The following is an 18582-nucleotide window of genomic DNA, read 5'->3' as shown; positions in this document are numbered from 1 at the left end:
TGATAATCTAATGACAAAAATAACTCCAAAACACATTGATTCTAGTACGTGTATTTTTTTCCCCACTTAAGAAAGAGTGTCTAATCCTGTCACTGATGCACCTAAGAGTTAATGTCACCTGACAATGGAGAGCAGAACATAAGCAATAGCAATAATTAGAATCTGGTGCTTTCATACGCTCCTCATCCAAGGACCAGTGGTATTTTTATTTTTTTTTCCCACGTTACGCTAAAACTATTCCAAACACTAAAGAAAAAGAAAAACGAAAAAAAAAAAAAAAACTACATTGGACTTAACTGAGAAAACAGACCAGGGGCCAATATCAAGACAACTTCAGATCAAGACCGAATAATTCAGCCTTGGCTCAGACCGAGTCCAGCTGCTCGGCTGCCTGCGCTGGAGGGTTTGGCTTTTCACGCAACTGGCATTTTCATAAACGACTACAAACTACTGTCGGACGGGATGTTGGAACATTTTTCGCTCCATTCAAAACTCTCACCGTCCTCCTTTTAAAAGCCAAACTGAGCGCGCTCAACGGGCGAACCTAACCCGAATGCTGCGCGAACGTTCAGACCAGAAACCCTGAGAATTATGTGGCAAGTGCTGTGCATCAATCACATTGATTTTTTTTTTTTTTTTTTTTTCCCGGAGCTCGTCATTCTATATAAAATCCTTAGTATAACAATGCTGTCAGTGGGTTTTGGTGCGAGGAGCCTGTGTCAGTTCATTTAGACGCTCCCTCTGAGTCCTGCCAGCTATCGTTGCTCATAACCGCCATGTCAGTCAAAGGGAAAAAAACCCCAAAACAAAACAAGGGCAACAACACGGCATCATGCCCTTCGGAGGTGCTAATATAATGAAAGCAAGACGCAACGGCAGCTTGAGAGGGGGGCATTAAAAGCTGTTTCTATGAATACCAGACGTGTGACCCGTGCTCTATTGGAAGCAAACTACTTTTGACACTCATGGCTGTCAGTTTGCTTTCATGGTTTACCTATAGACACCGGCGCAACCTTGCTGTCAGGCATTGCTCGCCCCTGGTACCTTCAGCTGTCAGGTGCTGTTTCAGAGTGAGCATGTGGGATTTGAGTTTTGATAACGGACTCTCGAACATCAGCCGGCGTCTATCGACACAGGACAACCGGAAGCCGCTCAGAATAACAATGGCAAGAAAGTGAGCCTCTTGAAACTGAAAGCAACGCGCTTAAATCTGGGACAGCTTGAGGAGGGGGGAAAAAAAAAAAAAATGTGCATGTTGTCACGTGGACTGGTTGGGTTTTGTGTCATTTTGTTCAGTTCCAGTTAGTTTTGTAGTAGTAGAACGATATCATAACTTGTTGTTGGAGTTCTGGGCATTTATTTTTTTTTATAAATCTCCTTTTCTCCATTTTCACCACCTTTTTTACACTTGCATCCATGCTTTTATCTACACCCCTTGGCTTTCGGGGCCTTTTGCTCTGTGGTGGTACATTGAACAAAGTATTTTACTTTTTAACCTTTTATCAGTGTACAACCACAATGTTCAATGTATTTTCTCGACTTTATATGTGACTGACCAACACAAAGTGGTGCATTTTCCTTTTTAAGGGACAGTATAATGTATTTTTCCAGCTATTTCATAGCACAGTCAAAGAACTATGTTACTTTCAATAGTCACAAGACTGCTGGATATATCAAATGTGACTTAAAATAAATTTGACATTGTAATTTAACTCCTTGAAATTGGGCCTCTGTCTCTTTAAGAAGAACCTGCTCTTTTCTTCAGGAAGTCATAACAAAGCACTGTTAATCAAGGTACGGGTCACACACTAGTTTATCAGCTTCTTCAACTATGTTTTAATTCTTATCTTTTTTTCTATGTACATCCTCTCAGTTCTGTTATCGATTCTTTTGAACCACAATATCCCATCGTAGATGCAGACACCGGTCTTGCTTCTTTTAAAGTCAGAGTCTTGTTGCAAACTGCTAACAATGAAAGACTGGAATCCATCCATCAAAATTGATATACTTAGGACATAAAGATGCAGGAAATCAAGAAGAAGTGTTCATCTCCACATTTATCACGCAAGAGTGCCGTCCGCCTCGTTCTGCGTCTTTCATCCTTCATCTTATTGACAACAGTATAAGTACACGAGTGCATTTCAGCTGCAGATTCCCAGATTCCACCGCACTTTCGCTGGTGTCAACACTGGCAACACCAACCCAAAAGGGAGTTGGTTTTGGAAGGCCGGATTAACTTTTGCTCCATATGAAAAATCTTCCCTTTTCAGTTTCAAGTTTAAATCAGGTTACGAATTTGGTGACGAGTGCATAATGAGTGAAACACTTTTTTTTTTTCTTTTTTTTTTATCCGGCAGTACGGCCAAAGACTGAAACACAGTCAATTACACCTAAATCACAACAGACATTTTCATTTAAAATCAAAGGGCTTAATGACGTTTGCCTTCCATTTAAATCTTCTTCTTTAGCACACATCACGAATGCATTAAAAGGAGGGACAGAGACTTTCTAAAACACATAAGCGAGCTCTAATTCAAGTGAAGAGAAAGTTTTAAACACTGCAAACAGCAGTGAACAAATAGGACGGATGGAAAGACGAGGATTTAAGGCTCATTGCCGGATGACTTAAAAGTATTGATTCTGAAGCTTTTCCATCTCGACTTACTGACTTTTCCCTGAGGAATAACCCTTGGATGCACCGGTTACACAAGCAAGGTAATAAATACCATGTTGAAGTTACTTGCCAGAATATGACTGACGACCCACAAGCATCAGAGGATGTTGATGTGCTGAGGCTTTCCTTCGTTAGGGTTAAGAGAGGATTAGCAACTAAATAACAGAACTGAAAAAAAAGGCGTTTTACAGAGGGCAAGCTACATGTAACATAAGTTTAACTGATTTTAAATTCTAGTCAGAATGTTCAAGAAGAGACATTTGTAGAGTTTGAGTCCCAGTCTGATACGTTAAAGTCGATTCCACATTTATGCTCAAAAACGCAAGATGTTTTCATGCAGAGCATGAAATTACAGCTTATGTCCTTTTTGCTCCTTTGATTAAAAAAAAAAAAAAAGCACAAAAGTTCCACTCTTCCAGTTTCTCCTAAGTATGATGATTTTCTCCCTCGCACATATCTTCCCATGTACCACAGCCCAATTAGGCTTGTTCAGAGGAGCGCAAGCCCTGAGCAGCGCGATGGCTCCGAATGCCCAAGGTGTGTTATTATCTTGTATTAGTGCACCACCTGCTTTGCCGTAATGATTAGATAATTGGCTCAGTGCGTGTCTTGAAATAATAAAGAAACGAGACATTTTACTCTGATTAAGGACAGAGAGAGAGAGAGAGAGAGAGAGAGAGAGTGAGAAGTCACCATGATCTATACAAACCACACTTCCTGGGTTACAGTGTCTGCTAAGGTCCTAAAGAAATCAATGTTCTAGGAAAAAGAAATGATGTTGCAAAGGACTAGGGAAATGACAGGGATGAGAGAGAAAAGAGGAAAAGAGACTTATAGCACCTCATTAGCTTGCAGACTGACAGTCACGGAGATTGTGACATTAAGGAAAAAATACCTGAATGGAAAGGAGGTAGGTGGAACTTCCTTTTACAGCCACTCCTTGTGGTAACTTAACCGACTACCTGACAGGTAGCCACTCTTCTGTTCATCACTTCTGTTTTTCCTCTTTCCTGTGTGGGTGCTGTGCCTGAAACCCCTAACCACCTGCTTCCAGCTCAGTACCACTGTTAAAGTGTGGATTGACCAGGGAGAGAGAGAGAGAGAGAGAAAAAGCTAGCAAAAAAAGCAACCTGGCTCCAATTTACCGAACTGTTTTTGTTCACCACTGGAATATGCATTAGAGATTTTCCACCCATTTGGTGAGAACTGAATCCCCGATCAGGTAAAACGCATTTCTTGTGTCTTCCTCAGATTCAATTTTGAATTATGCTGTTTTTAACACGTTCAAGTGCGCAAATGCTTCAGCCAAAATTTCAGCCTCCACATCTACATTACTACTTTTTTTTTTTTTTTTTTTAGCTAACATTTGCTACAGTGCGAGTTGATTCGGTAGACTTTTACAAGGCACCTTCTTGGTTGTGTGTTTGCGGGTGAGGGGAGTCTGCTCTGTCCCAGCCCTCCTCAGCTAAAGTAAGTAGTTGGGTGGGAGGGGACGCTTATCGCTGGAGCAAACACTAAGGGGTGAGATAGCTAATTGTGGATGTTGCTGCGGGGAGTCCCCAGGCAGGAGAGATAACATGTGCGCTCCACCGGGGTCTTATCAATGAGCGATGACCTTGGCTGTCTCCTTTTGCACATGCACTCACACAGGAGATGCATAACGCTGCACAAGCTCCCCGAGCACAGAGAGCAGAGAGAGTGACAGCATATCAAGGTAGCCAAAGAGATAAGTGGGAGTGGGGTTTGCTGGTAAAGGGGGATTGGTTCCATTTTTTTTTTTTTTTTTTTGGGGTTTGCTGGTAAAGGGGGATTGGTTCCATTTTTTTTATTTTTTTATTTTTTTTTTAGGAGCAGAGTGGTGGGTAAATTGTCCATTAGCTCTGTTTGAAGATGGGCTCCTGGGCTTTGTGGATCTTCCTCAATGGAGGTAAAAGAATATCTCCTCTGTTAAAGCAGGAGAAAACATTTTTACCAAAAGCCCCTTATGGCATTTTGTTTTTCTCAAGCTAGCCAAAACCGTCGTGGCTGGTTGTCTGCGTTACAACCACAAACTTTTATGAGTTTTATGCGATAAACCAGCGCAAAGCAAATCGAAGAAGCAAAAAGGAGATGATGCAAAGTCTTAAAATCGCTTGGCTAAAAGCAATCTGAGAAGTGTGGTGCACAATTGTAATCAACCCCGTTGACGAAGATGCTCATAAATAAAACCCACTTCGACTACCTGCCTAATTACTAAAAAGACCTGTGTGTTATTCATTTCAATATGCACTTAAAGATGTGGAGACATTTACAGCAGTGGTAGCTTATAGTATATAATAAACAATATGCAAAATTGATGTTAAAAACCATTTTCCATCCAATGTAACTAAGCACAAATTTCTGATTCGCTACAGTGAAACATAACAACTAGCAGTGTATTATTCTCCTTCCACCTCACAGTTAGGCAGAGTTGCGATGTCTGTCCGATCACAACATTCCAGTTGTAGTTTGTGATGCTAACATGGCAAAATGTGAACAGGTCCAACAGGTATAAACACATCTGTAGTGAACTGTATGTTTGAAGTGATAAATGAGTGTCAAGAAAAACTCATTGTAAAAGACAAAAAAAAAAGCATGGAGAATCAAGGGCTTCTCAAATCAATACAGCCCACAGTGCAATTTCCTTTCATCTGCATATAGATGACGGTATACGATAATAACCTCCAGTAGAGGCTTTTTACACCATCCGTCCTGTTTCCCTCCATTTTCTCTGTGATTAACAGTGCGGCGCTCTAACTGCATGAGCAAACTCGACAAATGAGAGATACTGTCTGGAAAAACTGTCTGTTGGCTGCCAATAATGTGTGGCATCCACTGAGACGTGATGTTAGCTTTATTGAGTTTAAATCTTGTATGTTGAAACTTTAACGCAGGAAAATGAATATAAATTAACATGGCTGAGTTTTTTTTTTTTCTCTCTCTCGTTTAGTTATGCAACACTTTGGGCAGCGGCATTTCATTTCACTAATGGTCCATGTGGAGATTAAACTTGCGTGCTAATATTGAACGCGATAAATTAGTTTAAACAGTTTGTTTGTCTGCTGTGTCACTGTTACGCTTCTCATCAATAATGTCGCTTATGTTTCTGCCATACAAGCCCTGAAACATAAGCGACATTTATGTTTCTTCAGGAGGAAGCACGTTTGCTTCAGGAGGAAGCTCATCAGTATCCAATATAACCACGATAGTCTTAGATATTCAGACCAGCAACAGTAACGCGTACAAGACATGCACATTTATGGATTCGAGAGAGAATTACATGTTTGGTGGAAGGGTTCCGGGGAAGAGGCTTGTCATGCTTTTTTTTTTTTTTTTTTTTTTTCCCACTCATGGTGTTGTTGCAAGTCTGCCGCGGCGCCTCTTCTTCTAACCCAGTTTCTAACAGAGTGTGTTCCACCTTGGAGCGAGCAGAGAGGCACTATTCAAATGGGGATAAAGTAGGCTGACAGTTGCTTTCCCCCTGCAGATATGTCCTGCTTCAAAACCTAAACATCCCCCCCCCGCCGCACCCAGAGAATAAATAAAGAAAAAGAAATCGACGACATGCATAAAAAGAAGAAATACTAGTGTGGTTTCATCCTCCGGAGGATAACAAGAATAATGCCTTCATTTGCTGCAGGGGCTTCCACTCCGCGCCGAGCGTAGACGCGGCTTTTATGGCTGTAGTATTTCTGATTGGCATCCTAGGACAGCCATTTGAATTATTTAACAGGGCTCCCATTCCCTTAGTGGAGCAAGAAAAAGAAATATGTTTGTGTTTGCGTGTTTGTGTTATTGGCTCGCTCCTTATTCTCTCTCTTATTCTCCCCCCCGCCTCTCTTTCGGCTTCCTCCCGGGCTCGACTCGACTCGACCATCACGGCTGGCTAAGAGGTGAAACAAGGCCCTTATAGTTACAGATTAAAAGTAAAGTTAATCAAACGTTGCCACTCCCGATCTTTTATCCCGACAGGTGCAGCAGAGGTGAATCGGTCTTATCCGAAATCCCGGTGCAGGACACAAAGAGGATATTGAAAGAATCCCGACCCTCAGGCTTGTGCCGGCCTGATCCGTGTGGTGCGGAGGGGGGGGGGGAGGAAAAAGGCGAGGAACCGAGAGTGATGAGTTGGTTCCTCTGGTGTATCTGTCTCTCTCCAGAGCATCATGTGGCAAATTGCTCTTGGTTTGTAGCTCCCCCAACCTTATTTAGCATTCTTCGACAGACCTGCTTTCTGACTCTTTGTCTTTCTTTGACATTCTTCACTGTCTGGAAACATCATATCAGGTCATTTGGACCTTTAAGAGTATTATTATTATTATTATTATTTTAAGGTGCGAAGGGTCTGTTAGAATGCGACTTAGGAGAGCCAGAGAGAACTCATTTGACCATGCCGCTGACGCCTTCAAACCAATATCCTCATCTTCGCATTCTGTCTTTATCTCCGCTGATCGCCTCAAGCTTGTCTGACCTTGGAGAGCAGATAAAACAGCAGACAGATAAGGAAGAAGGGGCCAGCGAAGGACCAAACAGAGTAAAATTGCAAAAAAGAAAAAAAAAAAAGAAAAAAAAAAGGAGTAGCTTGCAATGAGATACATTTCATTTTCTTTCTAAACTCTGGTCTGCTTGAACAAAACCAATTTACATTGCTAGGGATATCCTCTGGCGAGCTTTATGATAGATGAATAAGAGTGCTCTTCCACTGGGAGGGGAGGAAGTCTGAGATGACCCGCTTTTGCAAATTTGGCCCCAGGGAGACGGAAGAGGAAGTTGGGGAAATGAAAGCTTTTGCAGAAGTGATATAACTGTTCAGCAACTATATAGTGACTTTCAGAGCGTTAAATTAATGAATGTGTCACATTTAGTCTCTTTATTTTGAAACCTGTTTTGCTTAAAATCCTTACTTTGTAATCAGGCACACCTACGAAGTAAAAAAATGTAAATGTAGGGTGTTGAATAATTTTCAAGAGCGGTAGATAGCTTCAGGCTTTCACTTAGAATGACATAATTAATCGTAAATGTGCTTCTGGTGTCTACACACCCATTATCACAAGGTGAGGAAAAAGGCTAAAAACTTATAATTAACACAAATAATGCAAATACAAGTAACAATTTGATCACAGTGTTACATTTCAATGGTATATGAACATATTTTGCTTTAGGTAAATATCGCTCCAGCATTCCTACACATCTGATACTGCAGCTAGTGTTGCTAGAACAAGTTCACTGAACACTTTTGATCCATCTCTTACTTAAATATACGTATATAAAAAAGCAAAGTCAGGCCACAAAAAAAAGCCCACAGTATAATATAAGAGTTTTATGGGTTGTAGCTTTAGCCTTTAGCTAATATCTTTAAGTGCAACCAAAGGTAGTGTAGTCAGGTTTGAAGTGGGAGGAAACAGAGGCCTAAATAAAGTAAGCGTTTGATCACTGGACTACACTCTGTAAAGGGCATCAACTGATCTGGAGATGCTTTCTAAAAATGCATCAGCCTTGGGGAAAAAAAAGAAATGCTTGAACCAAACTAATTAAACTGGAGTAAGGTTAGTAATATTTGGCTTAGTCTACTTTTTCGCATGTGAACTAAGACTTCAGTTTTTGACGAGTTACGGTGCGTTCACGCCAAATGTGTGACGCGCGTGAAAAAAAAAAAAATCGCGTCTGATGCTTCAAGTTCCAGGCGTGCGCACTTTGAGTGCGAACGCTTGACGTTTCGCTCTACGCCTGGCGGGTCTGGCTCACATTCAAAAGTCTATGTGGAGTCGCGTCGAGGGCGCGCTAGACGAGTCAACATCTCTCTACTGTTGTTTATCGTTCCCGGCCTATACTGTCGGACGCGCTTGACGCGTCAAACTCTTCGGATCGTGCCGCGCTAGGCTCACGAAACGCGCCGCAACAAGTCGCCCGCGCGCCTCCACGTAGACCTTGAATGTAAACCAGACGCGCGAAATGCGTTTGGTGTGAACGCACCATTGGAACTCAACAAAAAAATCTATTCATTTTACCTAATAATTAATTATCGCTCTAGGGATTAACACAGTGATTCACCAAGCTTCGCTCAACCCCATTTCTAGTATTCAAACTCTCTACATGTGCTCATATGCTACTGCTATGAACCTTTTCTATAGTCTGCTTCTGTTCCTTCTCCCCATCAACTCCTTATCCAACATCCTTTGTCCAATTTAACTACAATCCTCTTTCTACACATGTCCAAACCATCTCAGCCTCTCTCCCTGCACTCTCTTTTTCACCTCCCTTGTGCACTGCACATTACCTCGGCGAGTTGACCCCAGGTACTTAAACTCATCCATATTCTATACCTGTTCCTTGTAGACTCAGTGTTACCCCTGTGTCATTCATTTATTTTGCATTGTGTCTAAGAACTTCTATTCCTCTGTTCTCCAGCACGTCCTCCCACTGTTTCAGGTTGACTTCCACTTGCCCCCTAATTTAGCATGGCTGAAAATCCCATGTTCAAACATCACAGTGCAAATTCCTTGTGTTTTTTTCTTTTTTTTTTTTTTTTTTACAAAACGCAGAATTCTAAGTAACGGTACGCGATTTTCTGGTAGATTTTATTTTATTTATTTTTTTTTGTGAATTCAATTGCTGAAGTAAATAATATTTTGAAGTGTATTCACTTTACCGAATATTTTTTCGTCTGATTTGCTTTATGTCTTCTAACAAAATCAAACAGGTTAGTGCTCTGAAAACGGTAACCTTGGCTAAACCTTCCTAATGTATAACAAAGAAACAACCTAAAATATATTCACACAGAGCCATAACTCTATGTGCACCAATTTGGATCTTTAGCAACCCGTCAATACGGTTCACCACAGCTGGAGGAAAATGTGGGTCAAAGGCCAAAACAATCCCCACAGTTGATGCAACTGAAATCCAAAACGTTAAATTAATAAAAATAAATAAAAAATAAAAATAAAACAGCCGCTCATTAATGAATCTTAAAACGAGTGAAGACAAAGATTAAATGAAGCATCTTGCTTTGGAGGAAGAAAAAAAAACATAAACAGGCTTAATTAGGTCTGCAGTTGTGCTGGGAAAACCAGGCAGAACGTGCTTTAAAAAGAAGAAAAAAATAATAAATTGTCTTCATTTTTGCCTCATTTCACCGTCGGTTGACATCTAAACCTTTTCTCGTAAGGCCAGTTCACATACCGTAAGTTTGACGGCTCAGGAGAGTGCTGCTCTGTTCGGAGACAGTTTTCTGACCCGGAGCCAAATATGCTGAAAAAGTTTTGTCATCTCAAGTTTTGTAGGCCCCCTGAGGAAAAAAAGTCCTGAAAGTTCATTTCTTTTTCTTTTTCCCCCCCCTACTCAATGTGTGGATGTTTAATAGCTTGAAATATTTTGGGGGGGGACCCTGTAGAAATAAAACGATGTCCACCACAGACGGGGCTGCGGCCGGCATGCAGGCACCGTGACAAGACAGAATCCCCTTTTAAAATGTTATTTGGTGCCTTTTTTTGTGAGATAGAATTTTTCAGCTTTTTTGGGAGGGGGGGCTGGGGGGAGCTTCATTCTTTTTAATAAATATACGGGTTGCGAGTTTGTACATTTAGAGTTAGGTATAAGTGACAAGTCTGGGCAATTTTAAACTTGTGTAAAGGCAGTTTTGTTTGTACTTAAAAACCCTTCGATAGGCAAAGGGTGTACTTTCTTTACGTCTTGACTACACAGGTGCATCTCAGTAAATTTCAAAATGAATTGAGTCAATCTGTGTCACTTTATTTTATCACTTATGCTTTTCCAGTGGATCAATCAAAACTGTCTCATTTATCCCAAAGGGAGAACAAATAGATATATGTTGTAGTAACAGTCAGATACGTTTCTTTAAAGTCATATTGCAGATGGTGATGGCTGCGGGCAGGAAGGATGTCCTGTAGAGCTCTACATTACAGCGGCGATAAACAGGCCTCTGAATGATGACAGTCTGCTGCTGTATTGCAGTCCTGAGAAAAGAATGCCCAGGGTTCTCCATCAGGTTCTTGTTTTTTTTTTTTTGTTTGTTTTTTTTTGCAAAATTATCTCCACAGGATCCACAGCAGACTCCAGAACAGAGCCTGCTTTATGCTTCTCACGTCACTTCGCGAGATGCTGCTGCTCCAGCAGATGACGGCAGAACCAGCTTAATGGAAGTAATATTTAACATATTCACATTTCTCCTGAAATCTATAAAATCATATCCTCCCCCCACCCCCCCGCCCCGCCCCACACTGAAGATGAGATGATTGCTTACACATCTTGCCAACAAGTCGGTCCAGCAGCTCTCAGCTTGTGCTTAGTTGAGAAATTTCTACTGCATTATGCGGTATGTCAGGGAAACATGGCGTATGTTTTCACAATGTAATCTGAAAACAACCAACAACAGAGTGTCTTCATCTGTCTAAGACCACCTTATCAATCCAGACAAGATGGACACCAAGCACTGTAATTGCCCCGCTGCCCCTCTAGTCCTCGTCACACAGACGTCATGAATGTGATTTGAGCCAAAGGTGCATCTGTTAATATACTCAGTTGAAGGGGTTAATAATTATGCAATCACTTATAATTTTATGTCAAACATACTTTATTGTCAGTATTTTGTAGGAATCAATTTTCGCTTTAACATTAGATGTTGCGTTTTTGGATTTTGTTTTGATAAAAATCTACATTTTTTGTGCCGTGTGGTTGAACTGCAAAACGAATAAAAAGGGTGAAACATCCAACAGGGTGAATGTAATTTCAGTAATATACCTTATTTAGTGTTGGCTTTCTCTTAGTATGCTTTGACAAAAGATAATAATAAAAAAAGAAGAAAATGAAAATAGATTACCGACTTAGATTTACACGTTCTGTAATGATTCTGCATAAAGATGTTTTCCCAAAGATGCATCAGAATCCACTGTGAAAATAAAACTAAACTGTAGCTTAGCAACACTTGGCATTTCAGTCAGATATGTCGACTATTAAAAAGCAGCGCGCAACGCCTATGTTTCTCAACAAAGAGTCATTTTCTTTCAGATACGTCAGTACTTACGAAAGGACAGAGGAGGTTCATTTGACTCTAAATCACATAAATGAGTGTCCAGAACAATCATGACTGTTACGTTTACCGAAGAAAATTGTCCAATGTAAGCTAAGCTCTTTTGAAAATTCATGAAAAGTATTATTATTTTTATTTTTATTTTTTTTACCGACTGCAAATCCTAAACAAATCACTTTTAAATGACGCATTTAGAGATGCAGGTGTTATTGCAACGAACTCTGACAAAACCCCAGCCTTTAAACATGAATATGGATTTTCACTAATAACCAAGCGGTGTGTGTCTCCACGTCCCCCGTCAGATACACACTAATGAGAAAGTGACCCTTAATGGTGTTGTTCTGCTATGATGGCACACCCTCAGTCAAAATGACGGGATTAAATAGAAGGTGTTTTTGGAAAAAATAAATAAATACATTTCGTGTTTATTCAGAAAACCAGAAACGATCAGTGGGTTATTAGACTTTCTATGAACTGAGGGATCTTGGTACCACGACTGCATGTAAGTAAAGTTTGTTTTACTGTCGCAGCAGAAACATTATGTGGTTCTGTCACTTATCAACGGGACAGTGTTCAACAGATTTAGATCAAACGTTTTGATAAAATTACATTTTAAACTCTGTTGACTCGTGAGTCTCCTGTAAAAGCTAACTGGAAATTTTGAACATTTCTCCTTGCAGAACTTGTTCAGTTGAGTCACCTTGCACAAACCTTTGATTTTTCTTTTTAGTTAGATTGAGTTCATGGCTTTGTGATGGCCTCTCCAAATCAATTGACTTTGTTGTCCTTAAGTAACTTTGCACATACGTTGCTTAGAGATATTATCCATACGCTAGACCCATTTTTGCCAAAGTCTTTTGTGAGATGCAGTGCACCAGTCCCTACCACAGAAAAAAAAAAAAAAACACCCACTGTGCCAACTGTAGGGACTTGAAATACACAACGAAACACACAAGCTTCTGGGTAACGGCAACACTTCTGCTTCCTTCCGTTGTGTCGGCTTTCCCAGTTTGCTCCAAATGCCGTAAAGACAATCAGCCGTCTGAAAGCACAATCCCAATCCCCGCAGTGGTTCGCTTGTTGAGTCTGCTTCAAAACTTGCCTCTGTGATTGCAATGCTTCGGGAAGTGTTGCCCCGAGGCTCTTCTCTTCGACTCCTCCGTTTCCTCCCATCGTGACAGCTGTATCTCAGCTCTGATTGGGCGGACGCTTTGAGAAGTTCCTGACCTTTCAGAAGGAGCCCATGTGGCCCGATTCGGTTGGCTGGTTTACATCCTGTCAAACACGAGTCCATGAGGCACAGAAAAACTGCGTCCCATCCAGAAAATGTCAAACTGTTGTGGCAGTTCTCTGCTGGCACTACACTCTGATTTTTTTATTTTTTATTTTTTTATTTTTTTTTGAAGAATCTTGGCTGTGCCTGACGCTTGTCTCGCGGTTGACCGGAAGAACTCTGATTTGCATTCACATTTGCGAAGCGCCTGTGCAAATAAACAACATTTGATGTGGTTCAGAAAAGATCAGACGTTTTGAGGGAAGTTTGAGAATAAAGCGCATGGACTTTGAGGCATAAACACAATGGAAAAACATCGAGGCCAAAACGGAAAAGATCTTTCACCGCAATAAGTCAAAAGAGGGAGGGGTTGTTGCGCAGGACACTCCAATGCCAGCAAAAAGCTGTAATTAGTAAGTTAATTACTCTTGTATTAATACTTTATTTGTGATTCATGGAGCTGACTGCAGGCTTGACACATGCATTTCATTATGCTTGACTTCTGGGAATGAAAGGCTTCTGCAGCTCCCTATTTAAAAAGTTTTCGCATTTATTAAACAAACTGGAGTTTGGACTGTACAAAAGGTGAACTCTGTTTAATTCACTGTTTTGAGGCTGGAAATTTGCATCTTTTTGTCTTTTTCTCATCGCGTTCCCCGACTGCTCGTGCCGTTTGTATTTGCTCCGATAAACTGACTGCGGGGTTCTTGTCCGTATGGACAGTGATACGTTTTGTTAAACCTCGTGTTTTAGTCAAAATTATCTAAGCGTTTAAGCTGCTTCTGATAAATCAGGAGATCCGCAAACCTTATTTTTGATCGATTTAAATGAATTCATTTTTAGTTCTCTGACGTTTACTGAATTATTTTATCTAGAATTTTAACGTCGCCGGATACAAGTTGCAACATTTTGCGACTATGCCCTCATGCAACACCACGTAGCTCGTTTTCCATTTTAAATGAACGTAAGAGCAACAACTGCCTGGCACCTCCTCTTCAGATGCCAGGCGTGGCTGCTAGTCACACACAAGCTAGCAGTGTGTGACTGGCTTGGTCACACACTGCTGGGGGATGGACCCAGGCACCAGAAGTGTTTAATGGGATAAATCTCCCTCAGAGGAGCAAGCACTGATTTCTTTGAGCATAGAGCTGGGTTTCCTAAAAGTGGGATTGCTGCTGGTTGCAGAATCTCATCTTGATGACTCTCTGAAATTAGATTGCCTCCAACAATGACGAGGTTTATTTTCATGAAGGAAATTGTCCCCCAGTCCCCATAATACTGTCTCTGCAAAAGGATGTTTGCCATTGAGAGCAAGTTAAAAAAAAAAAGTAAAAACAAAAACTTGCATACTCATCTCTACTTCTAAACCACAATTTTACTTCGCTTATGAATGTGGCACAATTTAAGGGAGAATAAAACAGACCTCACCTCGGTGCGACATTCTGTAAAAGCAGTTTTACAAACAAAAGACCAAAGGAATTCCCTTACTTGTTCTGTTCGGTACAAAACGTTTCCCAAATTGAATTAAATGGTTGTTACAGTCTTTGGCTTTAGAAATGGGAGGTATTAAGGACTCGCATTTATTCATAAATTCCCCTTTTGAGAAAACAGTTTGTGTTGATCTACGTACTGCACAAAATCACAAGGAAGATTAGTGAAATTTTCCATTTTATTCCGACTATCAGCATACTGCCCCCTACATAACTTGGATGGAGTTGTAGTAGTTGCCTCATTCATGTTGAAACGCACCAGGAGCATCTTCCAGTCCTCCATTTTTGATCCAAAATATAAACACCATATTTGGACAAATCCACCAGATATAAACAAACAGAACTTCAGCATCAACAACAGGTCATGTAATATTGGGTGATTAAATTCTAAATCAATAAGGGCAAAGGCCTATATGGGGAATTAAGACAAACAAACAAAAAAAACAAGACAAAAAAGTAACAATAATATCAAAACATTGCTTCTTTTTTTTCTCTTCTGCTCCTAGTTGGACCCAATTTCATTTCCAATTTCTGTTCTTGAAATATCAGTGGCGGCATCTGGACAAAAAAAAAAAAAGATTGTCAGTTTAGACGTAAATCCTACACATGCACACAAGCTTCTCTGTGGGAGAACTGCTAGTCATTCAATGTGACAGAATCTATCTACATTTGTGCTCCTCGTGTCCCGGCTCCCGTTTGGAGGCTCGCTTGTCGACAACTTTTCCTCCCCAGATCAAGACATGGATGCATTTTATTAGGAAATGTTGACAATCAACATAATGCAGCATTTTCTGTGCAGATGTTTAAGTTTCAGGAAAAACACGACTCAATCTAAACCTAACCTACGCCGTTTGGAATGACTCAATTGATTTACATAGTCCCAATCTACACAACATGTTGCTTAAAGCCACCTTGCAATTAAAAAGTCAAATAAATCTAATCATGCAGACATAAATTAAGTCAATACCGCCTTGATCCTAGTTATCAAATAAAGTAGTAAAATTCAGTTTATTCTTCATATTTGTTAAAAAGTTTTCTAGGGAATTTAACTTGCAACATTCACTCCTTCTGCATGAGCGTGTAGCGACAGTAGACAGTTTCTTGCATCGTGTCACCGACTTTGCAGCAACCCTTCATAACAAGCGTGTATGTAGAGACAGCAGAAGAAGAAGAAGAAAAAAAAAAAACTCTAACAAGTAGAAAACCTCCAGCAGAAACCGGCTCGGCGTCCATCTGCCACGGCCGACAGGGGGTTTGAAAAGACAGACCGTTTAGGCGTATGTACAAAGTTTGAGAGAATGCACATGAATAATGTGTGCTTCGCCCCTTGGCTATCAGTGACGTGTTGGCAAAAGTCAAGTACATCAAAAACCTGCCACCCACACACACACTGCGGGTTGGGGAGGCCGCTTCACGACGTGACTCGTGTACTTGTGGCTCCCGTACGCGAACGTTTTCAGAGCTGCAGTCTGTCGGCTCTTAACCGCAGCTAACCCACCTTGTGCGGTTTTGATAACGGCACACGCATCACGCACCGACAAGAAACCGCTGCCTCGTTACGGGGGGGGGGTGAAATCTTTCATTACATCTTTTGTTGGACACCGTCCGCGGCGTATTAAAGAATGAAAACCCATCACTTGGATAGCATAATTAGCTCGCGCTCTTCTGAAGGGACGCCTTTCCCCGTCTTTGGCGGCGTTACAAAAGGCCCCGGCTTCATCCTCGGCTGGAGGTGTCATGCCTCCGCTAATGTCAGCATTAATAACTTGACATGATCTCATCTCCCGCTCTTATGTCCACCAGGAGGTGCATGGCACCGGCTGTGCCCGTTGCTATGGCAATTAATCTGTCCAGAGATGTAATACAGAAGGGTGGGCCGGGGCACAATGAGCGGGGACCCTATTAGATGAGAGACAAGTGATAATTATCTTTATGTTGCGTGGGAGAAAGGGCAGGGGCAGTCAAGGGTAGGCCAAGGCTAACAGCGGTAAATCTCTTGGCCCGCGTCTCTGCGAGGTAAAGGTGAGCTCGGGAACACGCGCCGTGTTTGGCTTCCCTGATTGATCGGACGAGCCCTGTGTTTTCAGCCGGCGACCGTTTGACTTTGCAGATACATTTTTTTTTTTTTTTGTCCCCTCAGTATGCCGTGTTTGGACAGAACACCGGCCTTGGCATGTTATCTCATCTGCAAGATAAACTAAATGCATTTTTCTTGTCAACATTGTTTCAGCTTTTCCTATTAAAAGACGTGCAAAACAGTTGACTCGGGGTTGTTGGATAGTTATCAATTGTTTAGCGGTGAAAAGAGGCAGAGAGTGATTTTTTTTTATTTTTTTTTATTTTTTTTGGAAACAACCAAATGCCGTCTTGAGAATAAGGGAGTCGTTTAATTTCATTTAATTCGTTTGAAGCTAAAATGACGTAGATTTGAGACTAATACTGATTTATTTTAGTTGCTAAGGATCTAATGTTGGTATCATCAAACAATCCCCGTGTTTTTCTTAGATTCTTAAGTGATTGAATTCTTGAGTTCATAAAAATTGCACTTTGTTAGAATTTTATGATGAAAGCTTAAACTTGGTATTCCAACTTAGGAATCGTCAGCATCAAGGTCATAATCTCTGGGTTCAGCCCCAAATTAACCATAAAACACAGTAAAACTAATTAATAGTGGTGTCCGTTTAATTAAAAAAAAAATGGAATGTGCAAAATTTAATACTCTTCTAAAAAATAATTGAAGAAATGTTAATTGGTAAAAGCATCTTGTCTTAAACTGAGGGTTTTTTTTTTTCTTTTTTGTTATTTTTTCCAACAGCAGAAAGGATTCGGATCTTCGCATTTGTCGCCTTCGAGCGCCGTCTTCGGTATGTAGCTCAGATACAGCCTGGCACGTTAGCAGTAGTTCATACCCCGGGACCTTGCAGAGAACATAATGGATTCAGTCCCAGCAGAGTCACATTTTAGTACAACTCCACAGTTTTTTGTGAGGAGTTTGGATTCATGTCACACAATCTCTTGCATGACTGCTCAGTCTTTGTTCTTTTTCCTTAGACATTTGGGCGTAATAAATAGCATAAATTGGTTCCTCCGATTAAGTCCATTCCCTTGTTGTGAATTGGTTATTTGTTGCATAAAAAAAGTGCAGCTTTTATTTATTTATTTTTTTAAAGCAGCTTTCTTTAAAACCCTGGTTTAGCATGTGTTGGGGACACAGAAGGCTTCCCAGAAGCTCCTGGGGAATAAAATATTTATTAACTATGTGTAAAGATGAGAAATGGTAACATTTGTGAAGTTGAAGTTTATGCTCTTATTCTTGAATGTCATTTGACTGTTTATCGTTTTTTCATAAAAGCGGTGCTACTAGTTTTCTATTACAGCAATGGAGCAATAAAAATAATAATAAAAAAAAATAATGATAATATTTGACAATTATCTTTTTGGAACTTCATAAAAATAGTTAAAAATTAAATATAGCAAAATGTTTTTTTTTTTTTTGCCACATTTGCATAACCTGAGCATAAAGAGTCATTCTTTTTCAGTGTGGAACACAGAAAAATATAAATAAATAAAATCTATCTACAGAAAAGGTTCACCATGGTGCATGAATATGATCTATTTTCTGTTGCATTTCAAATTATTACCTTTAACTAATCACCTGAAGCACTTTTTTTTTCTTCCCCTCCCCTTCCTTCATATGTCCTTAGGAAGAAAGCAAAAACGCTACTGGCCATCCAGAAATGATCTCTGCTCAGAACATAAGCATCTTGGTTGCAGGAAGCCGTTTGGTTGTAGTGCCCCCCCCCCCCACCCCCCGAGACTGAAGACCTGACGCAACTCCATCAGTCTTCAGCAACCATCAGCTTGTGTTTGGTTAACTCTGTAACAATTTCACCGAGCTGCTATCTTCACCGAAACCACTGCACTCTCAGAATGAAGCACAAGGCTGCATAGCGTAGCGAGTTAGACTTTCCTTTTTGCGGCTGCTGTTGTCGTCATTTTCCTTTCGATCAGCCTTTCTCATAGAAAATCCTCCACTCAATAATTTCATAAATTGCTCCCATTTATAATTATGCAACAAAAGACG

General features: G+C 40.6%; 2 long non-coding RNA genes across 2 annotated transcripts; one reads left to right on the top strand and one right to left on the bottom strand.

The window, feature by feature from the left end:
- The first annotated feature begins 6514 nt into the window (after window positions 1-6514).
- On the top strand, window positions 6515-9175 carry LOC107836137 (uncharacterized). The gene is made up of 3 exons (XR_001661990.1): window positions 6515-6585; window positions 6665-6874; window positions 7024-9175. It is a non-coding gene; the product is annotated as an uncharacterized LOC107836137 (long non-coding RNA).
- Window positions 9176-14659: 5484 nt separating this feature from the next.
- LOC107836140 (uncharacterized) lies at window positions 14660-16251 on the bottom strand. Its single transcript, XR_001661993.1, has 2 exons — window positions 16085-16251; window positions 14660-15056 (listed from the first exon to the last, which is right to left on the bottom strand). It is a non-coding gene; the product is annotated as an uncharacterized LOC107836140 (long non-coding RNA).
- Between the last annotated feature and the right edge of the window lie 2331 nt (window positions 16252-18582).

The sequence above is a fragment of the Poecilia formosa genome, unplaced genomic scaffold (genome assembly GCF_000485575.1).
Source record: "Poecilia formosa unplaced genomic scaffold, Poecilia_formosa-5.1.2 Scaffold41, whole genome shotgun sequence".
NCBI lineage: Eukaryota > Metazoa > Chordata > Actinopteri > Cyprinodontiformes > Poeciliidae > Poecilia > Poecilia formosa.
Note: the sequence above shows the minus strand (reverse complement) of the source record. Positions and strands in the feature narration are given on the sequence as shown.